The 22,756-nt window shown below is 73.6% G+C and overlaps 18 non-coding genes across 18 annotated transcripts; all 18 read right to left on the bottom strand.

The window, feature by feature from the left end:
- Positions 1–1,172: 1,172 nt before the first annotated feature.
- LOC128774827 (5S ribosomal RNA) lies at positions 1,173–1,291 on the bottom strand. Its single transcript, XR_008419285.1, has one exon. It is a non-coding gene; the product is annotated as a 5S ribosomal RNA (ribosomal RNA).
- Positions 1,292–2,430: 1,139 nt separating this feature from the next.
- On the bottom strand, positions 2,431–2,549 carry LOC128774825 (5S ribosomal RNA). The gene has a single exon (XR_008419283.1). It is a non-coding gene; the product is annotated as a 5S ribosomal RNA (ribosomal RNA).
- A 1,141-nt stretch (positions 2,550–3,690) lies between these two features.
- On the bottom strand, positions 3,691–3,809 carry LOC128774824 (5S ribosomal RNA). The gene has a single exon (XR_008419282.1). It is a non-coding gene; the product is annotated as a 5S ribosomal RNA (ribosomal RNA).
- A 1,143-nt stretch (positions 3,810–4,952) lies between these two features.
- LOC128774823 (5S ribosomal RNA) lies at positions 4,953–5,071 on the bottom strand. Its single transcript, XR_008419281.1, has one exon. It is a non-coding gene; the product is annotated as a 5S ribosomal RNA (ribosomal RNA).
- A 1,137-nt stretch (positions 5,072–6,208) lies between these two features.
- LOC128774822 (5S ribosomal RNA) lies at positions 6,209–6,327 on the bottom strand. The gene has a single exon (XR_008419280.1). It is a non-coding gene; the product is annotated as a 5S ribosomal RNA (ribosomal RNA).
- A 1,147-nt stretch (positions 6,328–7,474) lies between these two features.
- LOC128774830 (5S ribosomal RNA) lies at positions 7,475–7,593 on the bottom strand. Its single transcript, XR_008419288.1, has one exon. It is a non-coding gene; the product is annotated as a 5S ribosomal RNA (ribosomal RNA).
- A 1,139-nt stretch (positions 7,594–8,732) lies between these two features.
- LOC128774821 (5S ribosomal RNA) lies at positions 8,733–8,851 on the bottom strand. The gene has a single exon (XR_008419279.1). It is a non-coding gene; the product is annotated as a 5S ribosomal RNA (ribosomal RNA).
- Positions 8,852–9,990: 1,139 nt separating this feature from the next.
- LOC128774829 (5S ribosomal RNA) lies at positions 9,991–10,109 on the bottom strand. The gene has a single exon (XR_008419287.1). It is a non-coding gene; the product is annotated as a 5S ribosomal RNA (ribosomal RNA).
- A 1,136-nt stretch (positions 10,110–11,245) lies between these two features.
- Positions 11,246–11,364, bottom strand: LOC128774820 (5S ribosomal RNA). The gene has a single exon (XR_008419278.1). It is a non-coding gene; the product is annotated as a 5S ribosomal RNA (ribosomal RNA).
- A 1,146-nt stretch (positions 11,365–12,510) lies between these two features.
- Positions 12,511–12,629, bottom strand: LOC128774828 (5S ribosomal RNA). The gene has a single exon (XR_008419286.1). It is a non-coding gene; the product is annotated as a 5S ribosomal RNA (ribosomal RNA).
- A 1,146-nt stretch (positions 12,630–13,775) lies between these two features.
- Positions 13,776–13,894, bottom strand: LOC128774819 (5S ribosomal RNA). The gene has a single exon (XR_008419277.1). It is a non-coding gene; the product is annotated as a 5S ribosomal RNA (ribosomal RNA).
- A 1,139-nt stretch (positions 13,895–15,033) lies between these two features.
- On the bottom strand, positions 15,034–15,152 carry LOC128774818 (5S ribosomal RNA). Its single transcript, XR_008419276.1, has one exon. It is a non-coding gene; the product is annotated as a 5S ribosomal RNA (ribosomal RNA).
- Positions 15,153–16,292: 1,140 nt separating this feature from the next.
- LOC128774817 (5S ribosomal RNA) lies at positions 16,293–16,411 on the bottom strand. Its single transcript, XR_008419275.1, has one exon. It is a non-coding gene; the product is annotated as a 5S ribosomal RNA (ribosomal RNA).
- Positions 16,412–17,554: 1,143 nt separating this feature from the next.
- LOC128774816 (5S ribosomal RNA) lies at positions 17,555–17,673 on the bottom strand. The gene has a single exon (XR_008419274.1). It is a non-coding gene; the product is annotated as a 5S ribosomal RNA (ribosomal RNA).
- Positions 17,674–18,812: 1,139 nt separating this feature from the next.
- On the bottom strand, positions 18,813–18,931 carry LOC128774814 (5S ribosomal RNA). The gene has a single exon (XR_008419272.1). It is a non-coding gene; the product is annotated as a 5S ribosomal RNA (ribosomal RNA).
- Positions 18,932–20,072: 1,141 nt separating this feature from the next.
- On the bottom strand, positions 20,073–20,191 carry LOC128774813 (5S ribosomal RNA). Its single transcript, XR_008419271.1, has one exon. It is a non-coding gene; the product is annotated as a 5S ribosomal RNA (ribosomal RNA).
- A 1,139-nt stretch (positions 20,192–21,330) lies between these two features.
- LOC128774812 (5S ribosomal RNA) lies at positions 21,331–21,449 on the bottom strand. Its single transcript, XR_008419270.1, has one exon. It is a non-coding gene; the product is annotated as a 5S ribosomal RNA (ribosomal RNA).
- Positions 21,450–22,595: 1,146 nt separating this feature from the next.
- On the bottom strand, positions 22,596–22,714 carry LOC128774811 (5S ribosomal RNA). The gene has a single exon (XR_008419269.1). It is a non-coding gene; the product is annotated as a 5S ribosomal RNA (ribosomal RNA).
- Between the last annotated feature and the right edge of the window lie 42 nt (positions 22,715–22,756).

The following is a 22,756-nucleotide window of genomic DNA, read 5'->3' as shown; positions in this document are numbered from 1 at the left end:
GAGATCGGGCGCGTTCAGGGTGGTCTGGCCGTAGACGCCGGCGGCTGCCGCTGGGCGCCTCAAGAGCCTGCTGCACGCGTCCCAGGCCCAGCGGGTGCCGCGCTTCACCCGTGCACGCACCTGTCTGTCTGCCTGCCTGCCTGCCTGCCTGCCGCCGCCCTCCGCCGCGGGCCCCGGGCGGGTGGCGGAGGCCGCGCAAGAGGACCCTGGCAAGGCGCTGTGGCGCAAGCCCCGGCGTTCTCCGATCCCGGGACTCTTGCAGGCCGCTCCCGGCTTGGCCCCACGCCCGCCTCCGCTTCCATCCGGCACGGCACCGCACCGCACCTCACCGCACTAGGTCGGGCTACTCACTGGCAAGAGGGTGGAAGCGAGCGTGGGGCATCCGGCCGGCCGTGCCTTCCGGGGCCCGCCCCGCCGGGGTGTCCGCGCCTCCTCCCCAGCCCCAGGGCGAGCGCAGCCAGCCACCCGGCCTTCCCGTCCCGTCTGCCCCACCTGATGCAAACCCACCCCGGAGGCCCCAGCGCCCCCAGTGAACATCACCAGCCCGAGCCCGCTGCCCTAGCTGGGCCTCGCGAATTGCCTGGGCCCTGCCCGGGGATGGGGGCTCGAGGGAGGGGAGAGGTCCAGGACCCAGGGAGCCCAGGCGTGTGGCGGAGTCGGAGTGTGGGGTCTCGCTGCCCCACCCGCCCGCCTGCCCTCCCGCCCGCTCCTGGGTTCTGGTGTCCACCCACCCAGCCCCCACCCTCCAGTCCCCAGGCGCCAGGCCCCGGTCCCGCCCTCACCGCACGCCCCCCCCCCCACCCCCCACCCTCCGTGCGGGTGCCGGTGTGGGTGGTGTGTCAGGCAAGGTGCAAAGCTGGGGCGTGGCTTCCAGCCGGTGCAGTGGGATCTGGCCGGGTGCGGGGAGCGGGGAGCGGGGAGCGGGCCCCTCGTGAAGTGCCGTGGGGTGTGCGGGCTCGGGGGGCGGGGCCGGGCGGGGAGGGGCCGGGCCAGGCCAGGCCGCTTTGGTGGCCCGGGAGGGGCGGAGGGATCAGTGGCTGGGATGTGTTTGGCCCCAGCAGCCGCGCTCCCTGGGGAGAGAGGGACCCAGGGAGGGAGGGGGGAGGCGCGGCGGGCGCCAAAGGAGAGGTCAAGGAGGCCAAAGGCCAAAGGCCAAAGGCCAAAAGCAAAAAAGCCTACAGCACCCGGTATTCCCAGGCGGTCTCCCATCCAAGTACTAACCAGGCCCGACCCTGCTTAGCTTCCGAGATCAGACGAGATCGGGCGCGTTCAGGGTGGTATGGCCGTAGACGCCGGCGGCTGCCGCTGGGCGCCTCAAGAGCCTGCTGCACGCGTCCCAGGCCCAGCGGGTGCCGCGCTTCACCCGTGCACGCACCTGTCTGCCTGCCTGCCTGCCTGCCTGCCTGCCTGCCGCCGCCCTCCGCCGCGGGCCCCGGGCGGGTGGCGGAGGCCGCGCAAGAGGACCCTGGCAAGGCGCTGTGGCGCAAGCCCCGGCGTTCTCCGATCCCGGGACTCTTGCAGGCCGCTCCCGGCTTGGCCCCACGCCCGCCTCCGCTTCCATCCGGCACGGCACCGCACCGCACCTCACCGCACTAGGTCGGGCTACTCACTGGCAAGAGGGTGGAAGCGAGCGTGGGGCATCCGGCCGGCCGTGCCTTCCGGGGCCCGCCCCGCCGGGGTGTCCGCGCCTCCTCCCCAGCCCCAGGGCGAGCGCAGCCAGCCACCCGGCCTTCCCGTCCCGTCTGCCCCACCTGATGCAAACCCACCCCGGAGGCCCCAGCGCCCCCAGTGAACATCACCAGCCCGAGCCCGCTGCCCTAGCTGGGCCTCGCGAATTGCCTGGGCCCTGCCCGGGGATGGGGGCTCAAGGGAGGGGAGAGGTCCAGGACCCAGGGAGCCCAGGCGTGTGGCGGAGTCGGAGTGTGGGGTCTCGCTGCCCCACCCGCCCGCCTGCCCGCCCGCCCGCTCCTGGGTTCTGGTATCCACCCACCCAGCCCCCACCCTCCAGTCCCCAGGCGCCAGGCCCCGGTCCCGCCCTCACCGCACGCCCCCCCCCCACCCCCCACCCTCCGTGCGGGTGCCGGTGTGGGTGGTGTGTCAGGCAAGGTGCAAAGCTGGGGCGTGGCTTCCAGCCGGTGCAGTGGGATCTGGCCGGGTGCGGGGAGCGGGGAGCGGTGAGCGGGCCCCTCGTGAAGTGCCGTGGGGTGTGCGGGCTCGGGGGGCGGGGCCGGGCGGGGAGGGGCCGGGCCAGGCCAGGCCGCTTTGGTGGCCCGGGAGGGGCGGAGGGATCAGTGGCTGGGATGTGTTTGGCCCCAGCAGCCGCGCTCCCTGGGGAGAGAGGGACCCAGGGAGGGAGGGGGGAGGCGCGGCGGGCGCCAAAGGAGAGGTCAAGGAGGCCAAAGGCCAAAGGCCAAAGGCCAAAAGCAAAAAAGCCTACAGCACCCGGTATTCCCAGGCGGTCTCCCATCCAAGTACTAACCAGGCCCGACCCTGCTTAGCTTCCGAGATCAGACGAGATCGGGCGCGTTCAGGGTGGTATGGCCGTAGACGCCGGCGGCTGCCGCTGGGCGCCTCAAGAGCCTGCTGCACGCGTCCCAGGCCCAGCGGGTGCCGCGCTTCACCCGTGCACGCACCTGTCTGTCTGCCTGCCTGCCTGCCTGCCTGCCTGCCGCCGCCCTCCGCCGCGGGCCCCGGGCGGGTGGCGGAGGCCGCGCAAGAGGACCCTGGCAAGGCGCTGTGGCGCAAGCCCCGGCGTTCTCCGATCCCGGGACTCTTGCAGGCCGCTCCCGGCTTGGCCCCACGCCCGCCTCCGCTTCCATCCGGCACGGCACCGCACCGCACCTCACCGCACTAGGTCGGGCTACTCACTGGCAAGAGGGTGGAAGCGAGCGTGGGGCATCCGGCCGGCCGTGCCTTCCGGGGCCCGCCCCGCCGGGGTGTCCGCGCCTCCTCCCCAGCCCCAGGGCGAGCGCAGCCAGACACCCGGCCTTCCCGTCCCGTCTGCCCCACCTGATGCAAACCCACCCCGGAGGCCCAAGCGCCCCCAGTGAACATCACCAGCCCGAGCCCGCTGCCCTAGCTGGGCCTCGCGAATTGCCTGGGCCCTGCCCGGGGATGGGGGCTCGAGGGAGGGGAGAGGTCCAGGACCCAGGGAGCCCAGGCGTGTGGCGGAGTCGGAGTGTGGGGTCTCGCTGCCCCACCCGCCCGCCTGCCCTCCCGCCCGCTCCTGGGTTCTGGTATCCACCCACCCAGCCCCCACCCTCCAGTCCCCAGGCGCCAGGCCCCGGTCCCGCCCTCACCGCACGCCCCCCCCCCCACCCCCCACCCTCCGTGCGGGTGCCGGTGTGGGTGGTGTGTCAGGCAAGGTGCAAAGCTGGGGCGTGGCTTCCAGCCGGTGCAGTGGGATCTGGCCGGGTGCGGGGAGCGGGGAGCGGGGAGCGGGCCCCTCGTGAAGTGCCGTGGGGTGTGCGGGCTCGGGGGGGCGGGGCCGGGCGGGGAGGGGCCGGGCCAGGCCAGGCCGCTTTGGTGGCCCGGGAGGGGCGGAGGGATCAGTGGCTGGGATGTGTTTGGCCCCAGCAGCCGCGCTCCCTGGGGAGAGAGGGACCCAGGGAGGGAGGGGGGAGGCGCGGCGGGCGCCAAAGGAGAGGTCAAGGAGGCCAAAGGCCAAAGGCCAAAGGCCAAAAGCAAAAAAGCCTACAGCACCCGGTATTCCCAGGCGGTCTCCCATCCAAGTACTAACCAGGCCCGACCCTGCTTAGCTTCCGAGATCAGACGAGATCGGGCGCGTTCAGGGTGGTATGGCCGTAGACGCCGGCGGCTGCCGCTGGGCGCCTCAAGAGCCTGCTGCACGCGTCCCAGGCCCAGCGGGTGCCGCGCTTCACCCGTGCACGCACCTGTCTGTCTGCCTGCCTGCCTGCCTGCCTGCCTGCCTGCCGCCGCCCTCCGCCGCGGGCCCCGGGCGGGTGGCGGAGGCCGCGCAAGAGGACCCTGGCAAGGCGCTGTGGCGCAAGCCCCGGCGTTCTCCGATCCCGGGACTCTTGCAGGCCGCTCCCGGCTTGGCCCCACGCCCGCCTCCGCTTCCATCCGGCACGGCACCGCACCGCACCTCACCGCACTAGGTCGGGCTACTCACTGGCAAGAGGGTGGAAGCGAGCGTGGGCCATCCGGCCGGCCGTGCCTTCCGGGGCCCGCCCCGCCGGGGTGTCCGCGCCTCCTCCCCAGCCCCAGGGCGAGCGCAGCCAGCCACCCGGCCTTCCCGTCCCGTCTGCCCCACCTGATGCAAACCCACCCCGGAGGCCCCAGCGCCCCCAGTGAACATCACCAGCCCGAGCCCGCTGCCCTAGCTGGGCCTCGCGAATTGCCTGGGCCCTGCCCGGGGATGGGGGCTCGAGGGAGGGGAGAGGTCCAGGACCCAGGGAGCCCAGGCGTGTGGCGGAGTCGGAGTGTGGGGTCTCGCTGCCCCACCCGCCCGCCTGCCCTCCCGCCCGCTCCTGGGTTCTGGTGTCCACCCACCCAGCCCCCACCCTCCAGTCCCCAGGCGCCAGGCCCCGGTCCCGCCCTCACCGCACGCCCCCCCCCCACCCCCCACCCTCCGTGCGGGTGCCGGTGTGGGTGGTGTGTCAGGCAAGGTGCAAAGCTGGGGCGTGGCTTCCAGCCGGTGCAGTGGGATCTGGCCGGGTGCGGGGAGCGGGGAGCGGGGAGCGGGCCCCTCGTGAAGTGCCGTGGGGTGTGCGGGCTCGGGGGGCGGGGCCGGGCGGGGAGGGGCCGGGCCAGGCCAGGCCGCTTTGGTGGCCCGGGAGGGGCGGAGGGATCAGTGGCTGGGATGTGTTTGGCCCCAGCAGCCGCGCTCCCTGGGGAGAGAGGGACCCAGGGAGGGAGGGGGGAGGCGCGGCGGGCGCCAAAGGAGAGGTCAAGGAGGCCAAAGGCCAAAGGCCAAAGGCCAAAAGCAAAAAAGCCTACAGCACCCGGTATTCCCAGGCGGTCTCCCATCCAAGTACTAACCAGGCCCGACCCTGCTTAGCTTCCGAGATCAGACGAGATCGGGCGCGTTCAGGGTGGTATGGCCGTAGACGCCGGCGGCTGCCGCTGGGCGCCTCAAGAGCCTGCTGCACGCGTCCCAGGCCCAGCGGGTGCCGCGCTTCACCCGTGCACGCACCTGTCTGCCTGCCTGCCTGCCTGCCTGCCTGCCGCCGCCCTCCGCCGCGGGCCCCGGGCGGGTGGCGGAGGCCGCGCAAGAGGACCCTGGCAAGGCGCTGTGGCGCAAGCCCCGGCGTTCTCCGATCCCGGGACTCTTGCAGGCCGCTCCCGGCTTGGCCCCACGCCCGCCTCCGCTTCCATCCGGCACGGCACCGCACCGCACCTCACCGCACTAGGTCGGGCTACTCACTGGCAAGAGGGTGGAAGCGAGCGTGGGGCATCCGGCCGGCCGTGCCTTCCGGGGCCCGCCCCGCCGGGGTGTCCGCGCCTCCTCCCCAGCCCCAGGGCGAGCGCAGCCAGACACCCGGCCTTCCCGTCCCGTCTGCCCCACCTGATGCAAACCCACCCCGGAGGCCCAAGCGCCCCCAGTGAACATCACCAGCCCGAGCCCGCTGCCCTAGCTGGGCCTCGCGAATTGCCTGGGCCCTGCCCGGGGATGGGGGCTCGAGGGAGGGGAGAGGTCCAGGACCCAGGGAGCCCAGGCGTGTGGCGGAGTCGGAGTGTGGGGTCTCGCTGCCCCACCCGCCCGCCTGCCCTCCCGCCCGCTCCTGGGTTCTGGTATCCACCCACCCAGCCCCCACCCTCCAGTCCCCAGGCGCCAGGCCCCGGTCCCGCCCTCACCGCACGCCCCCCCCCCCACCCCCCACCCTCCGTGCGGGTGCCGGTGTGGGTGGTGTGTCAGGCAAGGTGCAAAGCTGGGGCGTGGCTTCCAGCCGGTGCAGTGGGATCTGGCCGGGTGCGGGGAGCGGGGAGCGGGGAGCGGGCCCCTCGTGAAGTGCCGTGGGGTGTGCGGGCTCGGGGGGGCGGGGCCGGGCGGGGAGGGGCCGGGCCAGGCCAGGCCGCTTTGGTGGCCCGGGAGGGGCGGAGGGATCAGTGGCTGGGATGTGTTTGGCCCCAGCAGCCGCGCTCCCTGGGGAGAGAGGGACCCAGGGAGGGAGGGGGGAGGCGCGGCGGGCGCCAAAGGAGAGGTCAAGGAGGCCAAAGGCCAAAGGCCAAAGGCCAAAAGCAAAAAAGCCTACAGCACCCGGTATTCCCAGGCGGTCTCCCATCCAAGTACTAACCAGGCCCGACCCTGCTTAGCTTCCGAGATCAGACGAGATCGGGCGCGTTCAGGGTGGTATGGCCGTAGACGCCGGCGGCTGCCGCTGGGCGCCTCAAGAGCCTGCTGCACGCGTCCCAGGCCCAGCGGGTGCCGCGCTTCACCCGTGCACGCACCTGTCTGTCTGCCTGCCTGCCTGCCTGCCTGCCTGCCGCCGCCCTCCGCCGCGGGCCCCGGGCGGGTGGCGGAGGCCGCGCAAGAGGACCCTGGCAAGGCGCTGTGGCGCAAGCCCCGGCGTTCTCCGATCCCGGGACTCTTGCAGGCCGCTCCCGGCTTGGCCCCACGCCCGCCTCCGCTTCCATCCGGCACGGCACCGCACCGCACCTCACCGCACTAGGTCGGGCTACTCACTGGCAAGAGGGTGGAAGCGAGCGTGGGGCATCCGGCCGGCCGTGCCTTCCGGGGCCCGCCCCGCCGGGGTGTCTGCGCCTCCTCCCCAGCCCCAGGGCGAGCGCAGCCAGACACCCGGCCTTCCCGTCCCGTCTGCCCCACCTGATGCAAACCCACCCCGGAGGCCCAAGCGCCCCCAGTGAACATCACCAGCCCGAGCCCGCTGCCCTAGCTGGGCCTCGCGAATTGCCTGGGCCCTGCCCGGGGATGGGGGCTCGAGGGAGGGGAGAGGTCCAGGACCCAGGGAGCCCAGGCGTGTGGCGGAGTCGGAGTGTGGGGTCTCGCTGCCCCACCCGCCCGCCTGCCCTCCCGCCCGCTGCTGGGTTCTGGTATCCACCCACCCAGCCCCCACCCTCCAGTCCCCAGGCGCCAGGCCCCGGTCCCGCCCTCACCGCACGCCCCCCCCCCCACCCCCCACCCTCCGTGCGGGTGCCGGTGTGGGTGGTGTGTCAGGCAAGGTGCAAAGCTGGGGCGTGGCTTCCAGCCGGTGCAGTGGGATCTGGCCGGGTGCGGGGAGCGGGGAGCGGGGAGCGGGCCCCTCGTGAAGTGCCGTGGGGTGTGCGGGCTCGGGGGGCGGGGCCGGGCGGGGAGGGGCCGGGCCAGGCCAGGCCGCTTTGGTGGCCCGGGAGGGGCGGAGGGATCAGTGGCTGGGATGTGTTTGGCCCCAGCAGCCGCGCTCCCTGGGGAGAGAGGGACCCAGGGAGGGAGGGGGGAGGCGCGGCGGGCGCCAAAGGAGAGGTCAAGGAGGCCAAAGGCCAAAGGCCAAAGGCCAAAGGCCAAAAGCAAAAAAGCCTACAGCACCCGGTATTCCCAGGCGGTCTCCCATCCAAGTACTAACCAGGCCCGACCCTGCTTAGCTTCCGAGATCAGACGAGATCGGGCGCGTTCAGGGTGGTCTGGCCGTAGACGCCGGCGGCTGCCGCTGGGCGCCTCAAGAGCCTGCTGCACGCGTCCCAGGCCCAGCGGGTGCCGCGCTTCACCCGTGCACGCACCTGTCTGTCTGCCTGCCTGCCTGCCTGCCTGCCTGCCGCCGCCCTCCGCCGCGGGCCCCGGGCGGGTGGCGGAGGCCGCGCAAGAGGACCCTGGCAAGGCGCTGAGGCGCAAGCCCCGGCGTTCTCCGATCCCGGGACTCTTGCAGGCCGCTCCCGGCTTGGCCCCACGCCCGCCTCCGCTTCCATCCGGCACGGCACCGCACCGCACCTCACCGCACTAGGTCGGGCTACTCACTGGCAAGAGGGTGGAAGCGAGCGTGGGGCATCCGGCCGGCCGTGCCTTCCGGGGCCCGCCCCGCCGGGGTGTCCGCGCCTCCTCCCCAGCCCCAGGGCGAGCGCAGCCAGCCACCCGGCCTTCCCGTCCCGTCTGCCCCACCTGATGCAAACCCACCCCGGAGGCCCCAGCGCCCCCAGTGAACATCACCAGCCCGAGCCCGCTGCCCTAGCTGGGCCTCGCGAATTGCCTGGGCCCTGCCCGGGGATGGGGGCTCAAGGGAGGGGAGAGGTCCAGGACCCAGGGAGCCCAGGCGTGTGGCGGAGTCGGAGTGTGGGGTCTCGCTGCCCCACCCGCCCGCCTGCCCGCCCGCCCGCTCCTGGGTTCTGGTATCCACCCACCCAGCCCCCACCCTCCAGTCCCCAGGCGCCAGGCCCCGGTCCCGCCCTCACCGCACGCCCCCCCCCCACCCCCCACCCTCCGTGCGGGTGCCGGTGTGGGTGGTGTGTCAGGCAAGGTGCAAAGCTGGGGCGTGGCTTCCAGCCGGTGCAGTGGGATCTGGCCGGGTGCGGGGAGCGGGGAGCGGTGAGCGGGCCCCTCGTGAAGTGCCGTGGGGTGTGCGGGCTCGGGGGGCGGGGCCGGGCGGGGAGGGGCCGGGCCAGGCCAGGCCGCTTTGGTGGCCCGGGAGGGGCGGAGGGATCAGTGGCTGGGATGTGTTTGGCCCCAGCAGCCGCGCTCCCTGGGGAGAGAGGGACCCAGGGAGGGAGGGGGGAGGCGCGGCGGGCGCCAAAGGAGAGGTCAAGGAGGCCAAAGGCCAAAGGCCAAAGGCCAAAAGCAAAAAAGCCTACAGCACCCGGTATTCCCAGGCGGTCTCCCATCCAAGTACTAACCAGGCCCGACCCTGCTTAGCTTCCGAGATCAGACGAGATCGGGCGCGTTCAGGGTGGTATGGCCGTAGACGCCGGCGGCTGCCGCTGGGCGCCTCAAGAGCCTGCTGCACGCGTCCCAGGCCCAGCGGGTGCCGCGCTTCACCCGTGCACGCACCTGTCTGCCTGCCTGCCTGCCTGCCTGCCTGCCTGCCGCCGCCCTCCGCCGCGGGCCCCGGGCGGGTGGCGGAGGCCGCGCAAGAGGACCCTGGCAAGGCGCTGTGGCGCAAGCCCCGGCGTTCTCCGATCCCGGGACTCTTGCAGGCCGCTCCCGGCTTGGCCCCACGCCCGCCTCCGCTTCCATCCGGCACGGCACCGCACCGCACCTCACCGCACTAGGTCGGGCTACTCACTGGCAAGAGGGTGGAAGCGAGCGTGGGGCATCCGGCCGGCCGTGCCTTCCGGGGCCCGCCCCGCCGGGGTGTCCGCGCCTCCTCCCCAGCCCCAGGGCGAGCGCAGCCAGACACCCGGCCTTCCCGTCCCGTCTGCCCCACCTGATGCAAACCCACCCCGGAGGCCCAAGCGCCCCCAGTGAACATCACCAGCCCGAGCCCGCTGCCCTAGCTGGGCCTCGCGAATTGCCTGGGCCCTGCCCGGGGATGGGGGCTCGAGGGAGGGGAGAGGTCCAGGACCCAGGGAGCCCAGGCGTGTGGCGGAGTCGGAGTGTGGGGTCTCGCTGCCCCACCCGCCCGCCTGCCCTCCCGCCCGCTCCTGGGTTCTGGTATCCACCCACCCAGCCCCCACCCTCCAGTCCCCAGGCGCCAGGCCCCGGTCCCGCCCTCACCGCACGCCCCCCCCCCACCCCCCACCCTCCGTGCGGGTGCCGGTGTGGGTGGTGTGTCAGGCAAGGTGCAAAGCTGGGGCGTGGCTTCCAGCCGGTGCAGTGGGATCTGGCCGGGTGCGGGGAGCGGGGAGCGGGGAGCGGGCCCCTCGTGAAGTGCCGTGGGGTGTGCGGGCTCGGGGGGCGGGGCCGGGCGGGGAGGGGCCGGGCCAGGCCAGGCCGCTTTGGTGGCCCGGGAGGGGCGGAGGGATCAGTGGCTGGGATGTGTTTGGCCCCAGCAGCCGCGCTCCCTGGGGAGAGAGGGACCCAGGGAGGGAGGGGGGAGGCGCGGCGGGCGCCAAAGGAGAGGTCAAGGAGGCCAAAGGCCAAAGGCCAAAGGCCAAAAGCAAAAAAGCCTACAGCACCCGGTATTCCCAGGCGGTCTCCCATCCAAGTACTAACCAGGCCCGACCCTGCTTAGCTTCCGAGATCAGACGAGATCGGGCGCGTTCAGGGTGGTCTGGCCGTAGACGCCGGCGGCTGCCGCTGGGCGCCTCAAGAGCCTGCTGCACGCGTCCCAGGCCCAGCGGGTGCCGCGCTTCACCCGTGCACGCACCTGTCTGTCTGCCTGCCTGCCTGCCTGCCTGCCGCCGCCCTCCGCCGCGGGCCCCGGGCGGGTGGCGGAGGCCGCGCAAGAGGACCCTGGCAAGGCGCTGTGGCGCAAGCCCCGGCGTTCTCCGATCCCGGGACTCTTGCAGGCCGCTCCCGGCTTGGCCCCACGCCCGCCTCCGCTTCCATCCGGCACGGCACCGCACCGCACCTCACCGCACTAGGTCGGGCTACTCACTGGCAAGAGGGTGGAAGCGAGCGTGGGGCATCCGGCCGGCCGTGCCTTCCGGGGCCCGCCCCGCCGGGGTGTCCGCGCCTCCTCCCCAGCCCCAGGGCGAGCGCAGCCAGCCACCCGGCCTTCCCGTCCCGTCTGCCCCACCTGATGCAAACCCACCCCGGAGGCCCCAGCGCCCCCAGTGAACATCACCAGCCCGAGCCCGCTGCCCTAGCTGGGCCTCGCGAATTGCCTGGGCCCTGCCCGGGGATGGGGGCTCGAGGGAGGGGAGAGGTCCAGGACCCAGGGAGCCCAGGCGTGTGGCGGAGTCGGAGTGTGGGGTCTCGCTGCCCCACCCGCCCGCCTGCCCTCCCGCCCGCTCCTGGGTTCTGGTGTCCACCCACCCAGCCCCCACCCTCCAGTCCCCAGGCGCCAGGCCCCGGTCCCGCCCTCACCGCACGCCCCCCCCCCCACCCCCCACCCTCCGTGCGGGTGCCGGTGTGGGTGGTGTGTCAGGCAAGGTGCAAAGCTGGGGCGTGGCTTCCAGCCGGTGCAGTGGGATCTGGCCGGGTGCGGGGAGCGGGGAGCGGGGAGCGGGCCCCTCGTGAAGTGCCGTGGGGTGTGCGGGCTCGGGGGGCGGGGCCGGGCGGGGAGGGGCCGGGCCAGGCCAGGCCGCTTTGGTGGCCCGGGAGGGGCGGAGGGATCAGTGGCTGGGATGTGTTTGGCCCCAGCAGCCGCGCTCCCTGGGGAGAGAGGGACCCAGGGAGGGAGGGGGGAGGCGCGGCGGGCGCCAAAGGAGAGGTCAAGGAGGCCAAAGGCCAAAGGCCAAAGGCCAAAAGCAAAAAAGCCTACAGCACCCGGTATTCCCAGGCGGTCTCCCATCCAAGTACTAACCAGGCCCGACCCTGCTTAGCTTCCGAGATCAGACGAGATCGGGCGCGTTCAGGGTGGTATGGCCGTAGACGCCGGCGGCTGCCGCTGGGCGCCTCAAGAGCCTGCTGCACGCGTCCCAGGCCCAGCGGGTGCCGCGCTTCACCCGTGCACGCACCTGTCTGCCTGCCTGCCTGCCTGCCTGCCTGCCTGCCGCCGCCCTCCGCCGCGGGCCCCGGGCGGGTGGCGGAGGCCGCGCAAGAGGACCCTGGCAAGGCGCTGTGGCGCAAGCCCCGGCGTTCTCCGATCCCGGGACTCTTGCAGGCCGCTCCCGGCTTGGCCCCACGCCCGCCTCCGCTTCCATCCGGCACGGCACCGCACCGCACCTCACCGCACTAGGTCGGGCTACTCACTGGCAAGAGGGTGGAAGCGAGCGTGGGGCATCCGGCCGGCCGTGCCTTCCGGGGCCCGCCCCGCCGGGGTGTCCGCGCCTCCTCCCCAGCCCCAGGGCGAGCGCAGCCAGACACCCGGCCTTCCCGTCCCGTCTGCCCCACCTGATGCAAACCCACCCCGGAGGCCCAAGCGCCCCCAGTGAACATCACCAGCCCGAGCCCGCTGCCCTAGCTGGGCCTCGCGAATTGCCTGGGCCCTGCCCGGGGATGGGGGCTCGAGGGAGGGGAGAGGTCCAGGACCCAGGGAGCCCAGGCGTGTGGCGGAGTCGGAGTGTGGGGTCTCGCTGCCCCACCCGCCCGCCTGCCCTCCCGCCCGCTCCTGGGTTCTGGTATCCACCCACCCAGCCCCCACCCTCCAGTCCCCAGGCGCCAGGCCCCGGTCCCGCCCTCACCGCACGCCCCCCCCCCACCCCCCACCCTCCGTGCGGGTGCCGGTGTGGGTGGTGTGTCAGGCAAGGTGCAAAGCTGGGGCGTGGCTTCCAGCCGGTGCAGTGGGATCTGGCCGGGTGCGGGGAGCGGGGAGCGGGGAGCGGGCCCCTCGTGAAGTGCCGTGGGGTGTGCGGGCTCGGGGGGCGGGGCCGGGCGGGGAGGGGCCGGGCCAGGCCAGGCCGCTTTGGTGGCCCGGGAGGGGCGGAGGGATCAGTGGCTGGGATGTGTTTGGCCCCAGCAGCCGCGCTCCCTGGGGAGAGAGGGACCCAGGGAGGGAGGGGGGAGGCGCGGCGGGCGCCAAAGGAGAGGTCAAGGAGGCCAAAGGCCAAAGGCCAAAGGCCAAAGGCCAAAAGCAAAAAAGCCTACAGCACCCGGTATTCCCAGGCGGTCTCCCATCCAAGTACTAACCAGGCCCGACCCTGCTTAGCTTCCGAGATCAGACGAGATCGGGCGCGTTCAGGGTGGTCTGGCCGTAGACGCCGGCGGCTGCCGCTGGGCGCCTCAAGAGCCTGCTGCACGCGTCCCAGGCCCAGCGGGTGCCGCGCTTCACCCGTGCACGCACCTGTCTGTCTGCCTGCCTGCCTGCCTGCCTGCCTGCCGCCGCCCTCCGCCGCGGGCCCCGGGCGGGTGGCGGAGGCCGCGCAAGAGGACCCTGGCAAGGCGCTGTGGCGCAAGCCCCGGCGTTCTCCGATCCCGGGACTCTTGCAGGCCGCTCCCGGCTTGGCCCCACGCCCGCCTCCGCTTCCATCCGGCACGGCACCGCACCGCACCTCACCGCACTAGGTCGGGCTACTCACTGGCAAGAGGGTGGAAGCGAGCGTGGGGCATCCGGCCGGCCGTGCCTTCCGGGGCCCGCCCCGCCGGGGTGTCCGCGCCTCCTCCCCAGCCCCAGGGCGAGCGCAGCCAGCCACCCGGCCTTCCCGTCCCGTCTGCCCCACCTGATGCAAACCCACCCGGGAGGCCCCAGCGCCCCCAGTGAACATCACCAGCCCGAGCCCGCTGCCCTAGCTGGGCCTCGCGAATTGCCTGGGCCCTGCCCGGGGATGGGGGCTCAAGGGAGGGGAGAGGTCCAGGACCCAGGGAGCCCAGGCGTGTGGCGGAGTCGGAGTGTGGGGTCTCGCTGCCCCACCCGCCCGCCTGCCCGCCCGCCCGCTCCTGGGTTCTGGTATCCACCCACCCAGCCCCCACCCTCCAGTCCCCAGGCGCCAGGCCCCGGTCCCGCCCTCACCGCACGCCCCCCCCCCACCCCCCACCCTCCGTGCGGGTGCCGGTGTGGGTGGTGTGTCAGGCAAGGTGCAAAGCTGGGGCGTGGCTTCCAGCCGGTGCAGTGGGATCTGGCCGGGTGCGGGGAGCGGGGAGCGGGGAGCGGGCCCCTCGTGAAGTGCCGTGGGGTGTGCGGGCTCGGGGGGCGGGGCCGGGCGGGGAGGGGCCGGGCCAGGCCAGGCCGCTTTGGTGGCCCGGGAGGGGCGGAGGGATCAGTGGCTGGGATGTGTTTGGCCCCAGCAGCCGCGCTCCCTGGGGAGAGAGGGACCCAGGGAGGGAGGGGGGAGGCGCGGCGGGCGCCAAAGGAGAGGTCAAGGAGGCCAAAGGCCAAAGGCCAAAGGCCAAAGGCCAAAAGCAAAAAAGCCTACAGCACCCGGTATTCCCAGGCGGTCTCCCATCCAAGTACTAACCAGGCCCGACCCTGCTTAGCTTCCGAGATCAGACGAGATCGGGCGCGTTCAGGGTGGTATGGCCGTAGACGCCGGCGGCTGCCGCTGGGCGCCTCAAGAGCCTGCTGCACGCGTCCCAGGCCCAGCGGGTGCCGCGCTTCACCCGTGCACGCACCTGTCTGTCTGCCTGCCTGCCTGCCTGCCTGCCTGCCGCCGCCCTCCGCCGCGGGCCCCGGGCGGGTGGCGGAGGCCGCGCAAGAGGACCCTGGCAAGGCGCTGTGGCGCAAGCCCCGGCGTTCTCCGATCCCGGGACTCTTGCAGGCCGCTCCCGGCTTGGCCCCACGCCCGCCTCCGCTTCCATCCGGCACGGCACCGCACCGCACCTCACCGCACTAGGTCGGGCTACTCACTGGCAAGAGGGTGGAAGCGAGCGTGGGCCATCCGGCCGGCCGTGCCTTCCGGGGCCCGCCCCGCCGGGGTGTCCGCGCCTCCTCCCCAGCCCCAGGGCGAGCGCAGCCAGCCACCCGGCCTTCCCGTCCCGTCTGCCCCACCTGATGCAAACCCACCCGGGAGGCCCCAGCGCCCCCAGTGAACATCACCAGCCCGAGCCCGCTGCCCTAGCTGGGCCTCGCGAATTGCCTGGGCCCTGCCCGGGGATGGGGGCTCAAGGGAGGGGAGAGGTCCAGGACCCAGGGAGCCCAGGCGTGTGGCGGAGTCGGAGTGTGGGGTCTCGCTGCCCCACCCGCCCGCCTGCCCGCCCGCCCGCTCCTGGGTTCTGGTATCCACCCACCCAGCCCCCACCCTCCAGTCCCCAGGCGCCAGGCCCCGGTCCCGCCCTCACCGCACGCCCCCCCCCCACCCCCCACCCTCCGTGCGGGTGCCGGTGTGGGTGGTGTGTCAGGCAAGGTGCAAAGCTGGGGCGTGGCTTCCAGCCGGTGCAGTGGGATCTGGCCGGGTGCGGGGAGCGGGGAGCGGTGAGCGGGCCCCTCGTGAAGTGCCGTGGGGTGTGCGGGCTCGGGGGGCGGGGCCGGGCGGGGAGGGGCCGGGCCAGGCCAGGCCGCTTTGGTGGCCCGGGAGGGGCGGAGGGATCAGTGGCTGGGATGTGTTTGGCCCCAGCAGCCGCGCTCCCTGGGGAGAGAGGGACCCAGGGAGGGAGGGGGGAGGCGCGGCGGGCGCCAAAGGAGAGGTCAAGGAGGCCAAAGGCCAAAGGCCAAAGGCCAAAAGCAAAAAAGCCTACAGCACCCGGTATTCCCAGGCGGTCTCCCATCCAAGTACTAACCAGGCCCGACCCTGCTTAGCTTCCGAGATCAGACGAGATCGGGCGCGTTCAGGGTGGTATGGCCGTAGACGCCGGCGGCTGCCGCTGGGCGCCTCAAGAGCCTGCTGCACGCGTCCCAGGCCCAGCGGGTGCCGCGCTTCACCCGTGCACGCACCTGTCTGTCTGCCTGCCTGCCTGCCTGCCTGCCTGCCGCCGCCCTCCGCCGCGGGCCCCGGGCGGGTGGCGGAGGCCGCGCAAGAGGACCCTGGCAAGGCGCTGTGGCGCAAGCCCCGGCGTTCTCCGATCCCGGGACTCTTGCAGGCCGCTCCCGGCTTGGCCCCACGCCCGCCTCCGCTTCCATCCGGCACGGCACCGCACCGCACCTCACCGCACTAGGTCGGGCTACTCACTGGCAAGAGGGTGGAAGCGAGCGTGGGGCATCCGGCCGGCCGTGCCTTCCGGGGCCCGCCCCGCCAGGGTGTCTGCGCCTCCTCCCCAGCCCCAGGGCGAGCGCAGCCAGCCACCCGGCCTTCCCGTCCCGTCTGCCCCACCTGATGCAAACCCACCCCGGAGGCCCCAGCGCTCCCAGTGAACATCACCAGCCCGAGCCCGCTGCCCTAGCTGGGCCTCGCGAATTGCCTGGGCCCTGCCCGGGGATGGGGGCTCGAGGGAGGGGAGAGGTCCAGGACCCAGGGAGCCCAGGCGTGTGGCGGAGTCGGAGTGTGGGGTCTCGCTGCCCCACCCGCCCGCCTGCCCTCCCGCCCGCTCCTGGGTTCTGGTATCCACCCACCCAGCCCCCACCCTCCAGTCCCCAGGCGCCAGGCCCCGGTCCCGCCCTCACCGCACGCCCCCCCCCCCACCCCCCACCCTCCGTGCGGGTGCCGGTGTGGGTGGTGTGTCAGGCAAGGTGCAAAGCTGGGGCGTGGCTTCCAGCCGGTGCAGTGGGATCTGGCCGGGTGCGGGGAGCGGGGAGCGGGGAGCGGGCCCCTCGTGAAGTGCCGTGGGGTGTGCGGGCTCGGGGGGCGGGGCCGGGCGGGGAGGGGCCGGGCCAGGCCAGGCCGCTTTGGTGGCCCGGGAGGGGCGGAGGGATCAGTGGCTGGGATGTGTTTGGCCCCAGCAGCCGCGCTCCCTGGGGAGAGAGGGACCCAGGGAGGGAGGGGGGAGGCGCGGCGGGCGCCAAAGGAGAGGTCAAGGAGGCCAAAGGCCAAAGGCCAAAGGCCAAAAGCAAAAAAGCCTACAGCACCCGGTATTCCCAGGCGGTCTCCCATCCAAGTACTAACCAGGCCCGACCCTGCTTAGCTTCCGAGATCAGACGAGATCGGGCGCGTTCAGGGTGGTATGGCCGTAGACGCCGGCGGCTGCCGCTGGGCGCCTCAAGAGCCTGCTGCACGCGTCCCAGGCCCAGCGGGTGCCGCGCTTCACCCGTGCACGCACCTGTCTGCCTGCCTGCCTGCCTGCCTGCCTGCCGCCGCCCTCCGCCGCGGGCCCCGGGCGGGTGGCGGAGGCCGCGCAAGAGGACCCTGGCAAGGCGCTGTGGCGCAAGCCCCGGCGTTCTCCGATCCCGGGACTCTTGCAGGCCGCTCCCGGCTTGGCCCCACGCCCGCCTCCGCTTCCATCCGGCACGGCACCGCACCGCACCTCACCGCACTAGGTCGGGCTACTCACTGGCAAGAGGGTGGAAGCGAGCGTGGGGCATCCGGCCGGCCGTGCCTTCCGGGGCCCGCCCCGCCGGGGTGTCCGCGCCTCCTCCCCAGCCCCAGGGCGAGCGCAGCCAGACACCCGGCCTTCCCGTCCCGTCTGCCCCACCTGATGCAAACCCACCCCGGAGGCCCAAGCGCCCCCAGTGAACATCACCAGCCCGAGCCCGCTGCCCTAGCTGGGCCTCGCGAATTGCCTGGGCCCTGCCCGGGGATGGGGGCTCGAGGGAGGGGAGAGGTCCAGGACCCAGGGAGCCCAGGCGTGTGGCGGAGTCGGAGTGTGGGGTCTCGCTGCCCCACCCGCCCGCCTGCCCTCCCGCCCGCTCCTGGGTTCTGGTATCCACCCACCCAGCCCCCACCCTCCAGTCCCCAGGCGCCAGGCCCCGGTCCCGCCCTCACCGCACGCCCCCCCCCCACCCCCCACCCTCCGTGCGGGTGCCGGTGTGGGTGGTGTGTCAGGCAAGGTGCAAAGCTGGGGCGTGGCTTCCAGCCGGTGCAGTGGGATCTGGCCGGGTGCGGGGAGCGGGGAGCGGGGAGCGGGCCCCTCGTGAAGTGCCGTGGGGTGTGCGGGCTCGGGGGGGCGGGGCCGGGCGGGGAGGGGCCGGGCCAGGCCAGGCCGCTTTGGTGGCCCGGGAGGGGCGGAGGGATCAGTGGCTGGGATGTGTTTGGCCCCAGCAGCCGCGCTCCCTGGGGAGAGAGGGACCCAGGGAGGGAGGGGGGAGGCGCGGCGGGCGCCAAAGGAGAGGTCAAGGAGGCCAAAGGCCAAAGGCCAAAGGCCAAAGGCCAAAAGCAAAAAAGCCTACAGCACCCGGTATTCCCAGGCGGTCTCCCATCCAAGTACTAACCAGGCCCGACCCTGCTTAGCTTCCGAGATCAGACGAGATCGGGCGCGTTCAGGGTGGTATGGCCGTAGACGCCGGCGGCTGCCGCTGGGCGCCTCAAGAGCCTGCTGCACGCGTCCCAGGCCCAGCGGGTGCCGCGCTTCACCCGTGCACGCACCTGTCTGTCTGCCTGCCTGCCTGCCTGCCTGCCTGCCGCCGCCCTCCGCCGCGGGCCCCGGGCGGGTGGCGGAGGCCGCGCAAGAGGACCCTGGCAAGGCGCTGTGGCGCAAGCCCCGGCGTTCTCCGATCCCGGGACTCTTGCAGGCCGCTCCCGGCTTGGCCCCACGCCCGCCTCCGCTTCCATCCGGCACGGCACCGCACCGCACCTCACCGCACTAGGTCGGGCTACTCACTGGCAAGAGGGTGGAAGCGAGCGTGGGGCATCCGGCCGGCCGTGCCTTCCGGGGCCCGCCCCGCCGGGGTGTCCGCGCCTCCTCCCCAGCCCCAGGGCGAGCGCAGCCAGCCACCCGGCCTTCCCGTCCCGTCTGCCCCACCTGATGCAAACCCACCCGGGAGGCCCCAGCGCCCCCAGTGAACATCACCAGCCCGAGCCCGCTGCCCTAGCTGGGCCTCGCGAATTGCCTGGGCCCTGCCCGGGGATGGGGGCTCAAGGGAGGGGAGAGGTCCAGGACCCAGGGAGCCCAGGCGTGTGGCGGAGTCGGAGTGTGGGGTCTCGCTGCCCCACCCGCCCGCCTGCCCGCCCGCCCGCTCCTGGGTTCTGGTATCCACCCACCCAGCCCCCACCCTCCAGTCCCCAGGCGCCAGGCCCCGGTCCCGCCCTCACCGCACGCCCCCCCCCCACCCCCCACCCTCCGTGCGGGTGCCGGTGTGGGTGGTGTGTCAGGCAAGGTGCAAAGCTGGGGCGTGGCTTCCAGCCGGTGCAGTGGGATCTGGCCGGGTGCGGGGAGCGGGGAGCGGTGAGCGGGCCCCTCGTGAAGTGCCGTGGGGTGTGCGGGCTCGGGGGGCGGGGCCGGGCGGGGAGGGGCCGGGCCAGGCCAGGCCGCTTTGGTGGCCCGGGAGGGGCGGAGGGATCAGTGGCTGGGATGTGTTTGGCCCCAGCAGCCGCGCTCCCTGGGGAGAGAGGGACCCAGGGAGGGAGGGGGGAGGCGCGGCGGGCGCCAAAGGAGAGGTCAAGGAGGCCAAAGGCCAAAGGCCAAAGGCCAAAAGCAAAAAAGCCTACAGCACCCGGTATTCCCAGGCGGTCTCCCATCCAAGTACTAACCAGGCCCGACCCTGCTTAGCTTCCGAGATCAGACGAGATCGGGCGCGTTCAGGGTGGTATGGCCGTAGACGCCGGCGGCTGCCGCTGGGCGCCTCAAGAGCCTGCTGCACGCGTCCCAGGCCCAGCGGGTGCCGCGCTTCACCCGTGCACGCACCTGTCTGTCTGCCTGCCTGCCTGCCTGCCTGCCTGCCGCCGCCCTCCGCCGCGGGCCCCGGGCGGGTGGCGGAGGCCGCGCAAGAGGACCCTGGCAAGGCGCTGTGGCGCAAGCCCCGGCGTTCTCCGATCCCGGGACTCTTGCAGGCCGCTCCCGGCTTGGCCCCACGCCCGCCTCCGCTTCCATCCGGCACGGCACCGCACCGCACCTCACCGCACTAGGTCGGGCTACTCACTGGCAAGAGGGTGGAAGCGAGCGTGGGGCATCCGGCCGGCCGTGCCTTCCGGGGCCCGCCCCGCCGGGGTGTCCGCGCCTCCTCCCCAGCCCCAGGGCGAGCGCAGCCAGACACCCGGCCTTCCCGTCCCGTCTGCCCCACCTGATGCAAACCCACCCCGGAGGCCCAAGCGCCCCCAGTGAACATCACCAGCCCGAGCCCGCTGCCCTAGCTGGGCCTCGCGAATTGCCTGGGCCCTGCCCGGGGATGGGGGCTCGAGGGAGGGGAGAGGTCCAGGACCCAGGGAGCCCAGGCGTGTGGCGGAGTCGGAGTGTGGGGTCTCGCTGCCCCACCCGCCCGCCTGCCCTCCCGCCCGCTCCTGGGTTCTGGTATCCACCCACCCAGCCCCCACCCTCCAGTCCCCAGGCGCCAGGCCCCGGTCCCGCCCTCACCGCACGCCCCCCCCCCCACCCCCCACCCTCCGTGCGGGTGCCGGTGTGGGTGGTGTGTCAGGCAAGGTGCAAAGCTGGGGCGTGGCTTCCAGCCGGTGCAGTGGGATCTGGCCGGGTGCGGGGAGCGGGGAGCGGGGAGCGGGCCCCTCGTGAAGTGCCGTGGGGTGTGCGGGCTCGGGGGGGCGGGGCCGGGCGGGGAGGGGCCGGGCCAGGCCAGGCCGCTTTGGTGGCCCGGGAGGGGCGGAGGGATCAGTGGCTGGGATGTGTTTGGCCCCAGCAGCCGCGCTCCCTGGGGAGAGAGGGACCCAGGGAGGGAGGGGGGAGGCGCGGCGGGCGCCAAAGGAGAGGTCAAGGAGGCCAAAGGCCAAAGGCCAAAGGCCAAAAGCAAAAAAGCCTACAGCACCCGGTATTCCCAGGCGGTCTCCCATCCAAGTACTAACCAGGCCCGACCCTGCTTAGCTTCCGAGATCAGACGAGATCGGGCGCGTTCAGGGTGGTATGGCCGTAGACGCCGGCGGCTGCCGCTGGGCGCCTCAAGAGCCTGCTGCACGCGTCCCAGGCCCAGCGGGTGCCGCGCTTCACCCGTGCACGCACCTGTCTGTCTGCCTGCCTGCCTGCCTGCCTGCCTGCCGCCGCCCTCCGCCGCGGGCCCCGGGCGGGTGGCGGAGGCCGCGCAAGAGGACCCTGGCAAGGCGCTGTGGCGCAAGCCCCGGCGTTCTCCGATCCCGGGACTCTTGCAGGCCGCTCCCGGCTTGGCCCCACGCCCGCCTCCGCTTCCATCCGGCACGGCACCGCACCGCACCTCACCGCACTAGGTCGGGCTACTCACTGGCAAGAGGGTGGAAGCGAGCGTGGGGCATCCGGCCGGCCGTGCCTTCCGGGGCCCGCCCCGCCGGGGTGTCTGCGCCTCCTCCCCAGCCCCAGGGCGAGCGCAGCCAGACACCCGGCCTTCCCGTCCCGTCTGCCCCACCTGATGCAAACCCACCCCGGAGGTCCAAGCGCCCCCAGTGAACATCACCAGCCCGAGCCCGCTGCCCTAGCTGGGCCTCGCGAATTGCCTGGGCCCTGCCCGGGGATGGGGGCTCGAGGGAGGGGAGAGGTCCAGGACCCAGGGAGCCCAGGCGTGTGGCGGAGTCGGAGTGTGGGGTCTCGCTGCCCCACCCGCCCGCCTGCCCGCCCGCCCGCTCCTGGGTTCTGGTATCCACCCACCCAGCCCCCACCCTCCAGTCCCCAGGCGCCAGGCCCCGGTCCCGCCCTCACCGCACGCCCCCCCCCCACCCCCCACCCTCCGTGCGGGTGCCGGTGTGGGTGGTGTGTCAGGCAAGGTGCAAAGCTGGGGCGTGGCTTCCAGCCGGTGCAGTGGGATCTGGCCGGGTGCGGGGAGCGGGGAGCGGGGAGCGGGCCCCTCGTGAAGTGCCGTGGGGTGTGCGGGCTCGGGGGGCGGGGCCGGGCGGGGAGGGGCCGGGCCAGGCCAGGCCGCTTTGGTGGCCCGGGAGGGGCGGAGGGATCAGTGGCTGGGATGTGTTTGGCCCCAGCAGCCGCGCTCCCTGGGGAGAGAGGGACCCAGGGAGGGAGGGGGGAGGCGCGGCGGGCGCCAAAGGAGAGGTCAAGGAGGCCAAAGGCCAAAGGCCAAAGGCCAAAAGCAAAAAAGCCTACAGCACCCGGTATTCCCAGGCGGTCTCCCATCCAAGTACTAACCAGGCCCGACCCTGCTTAGCTTCCGAGATCAGACGAGATCGGGCGCGTTCAGGGTGGTATGGCCGTAGACGCCGGCGGCTGCCGCTGGGCGCCTCAAGAGCCTGCTGCACGCGTCCCAGGCCCAGCGGGTGCCGCGCTTCACCCGTGCACGCACCTGTCTGTCTGCCTGCCTGCCTGCCTGCCTGCCTGCCGCCGCCCTCCGCCGCGGGCCCCGGGCGGGTGGCGGAGGCCGCGCAAGAGGACCCTGGCAAGGCGCTGTGGCGCAAGCCCCGGCGTTCTCCGATCCCGGGACTCTTGCAGGCCGCTCCCGGCTTGGCCCCACGCCCGCCTCCGCTTCCATCCGGCACGGCACCGCACCGCACCTCACCGCACTAGGTCGGGCTACTCACTGGCAAGAGGGTGGAAGCGAGCGTGGGGCATCCGGCCGGCCGTGCCTTCCGGGGCCCGCCCCGCTGGGGTGTCTGCGCCTCCTCCCCAGCCCCAGGGCGAGCGCAGCCAGACACCCGGCCTTCCCGTCCCGTCTGCCCCACCTGATGCAAACCCACCCCGGAGGCCCAAGCGCCCCCAGTGAACATCACCAGCCCGAGCCCGCTGCCCTAGCTGGGCCTCGCGAATTGCCTGGGCCCTGCCCGGGGATGGGGGCTCGAGGGAGGGGAGAGGTCCAGGACCCAGGGAGCCCAGGCGTGTGGCGGAGTCGGAGTGTGGGGTCTCGCTGCCCCACCCGCCCGCCTGCCCTCCCGCCCGCTCCTGGGTTCTGGTATCCACCCACCCAGCCCCCACCCTCCAGTCCCCAGGCGCCAGGCCCCGGTCCCGCCCTCACCGCACGCCCCCCCCCCACCCCCCACCCTCCGTGCGGGTGCCGGTGTGGGTGGTGTGTCAGGCAAGGTGCAAAGCTGGGGCGTGGCTTCCAGCCGGTGCAGTGGGATCTGGCCGGGTGCGGGGAGCGGGGAGCGGGGAGCGGGCCCCTCGTGAAGTGCCGTGGGGTGTGCGGGCTCGGGGGGCGGGGCCGGGCGGGGAGGGGCCGGGCCAGGCCAGGCCGCTTTGGTGGCCCGGGAGGGGCGGAGGGATCAGTGGCTGGGATGTGTTTGGCCCCAGCAGCCGCGCTCCCTGGGGAGAGAGGGACCCAGGGAGGGAGGGGGGAGGCGCGGCGGGCGCCAAAGGAGAGGTCAAGGAGGCCAAAGGCCAAAGGCCAAAGGCCAAAGGCCAAAAGCAAAAAAGCCTACAGCACCCGGTATTCCCAGGCGGTCTCCCATCCAAGTACTAACCAGGCCCGACCCTGCTTAGCTTCCGAGATCAGACGAGATCGGGCGCGTTCAGGGTGGTATGGCCGTAGACGCCGGCGGCTGCCGCTGGGCGCCTCAAGAGCCTGCTGCACGC

The sequence above is a fragment of the Panthera pardus genome, unplaced genomic scaffold (genome assembly GCF_024362965.1).
Source record: "Panthera pardus isolate Hobbes unplaced genomic scaffold, ASM2436296v1 HiC_scaffold_42, whole genome shotgun sequence".
Lineage (NCBI taxonomy): Eukaryota > Metazoa > Chordata > Mammalia > Carnivora > Felidae > Panthera > Panthera pardus.
Note: the sequence above shows the minus strand (reverse complement) of the source record. Positions and strands in the feature narration are given on the sequence as shown.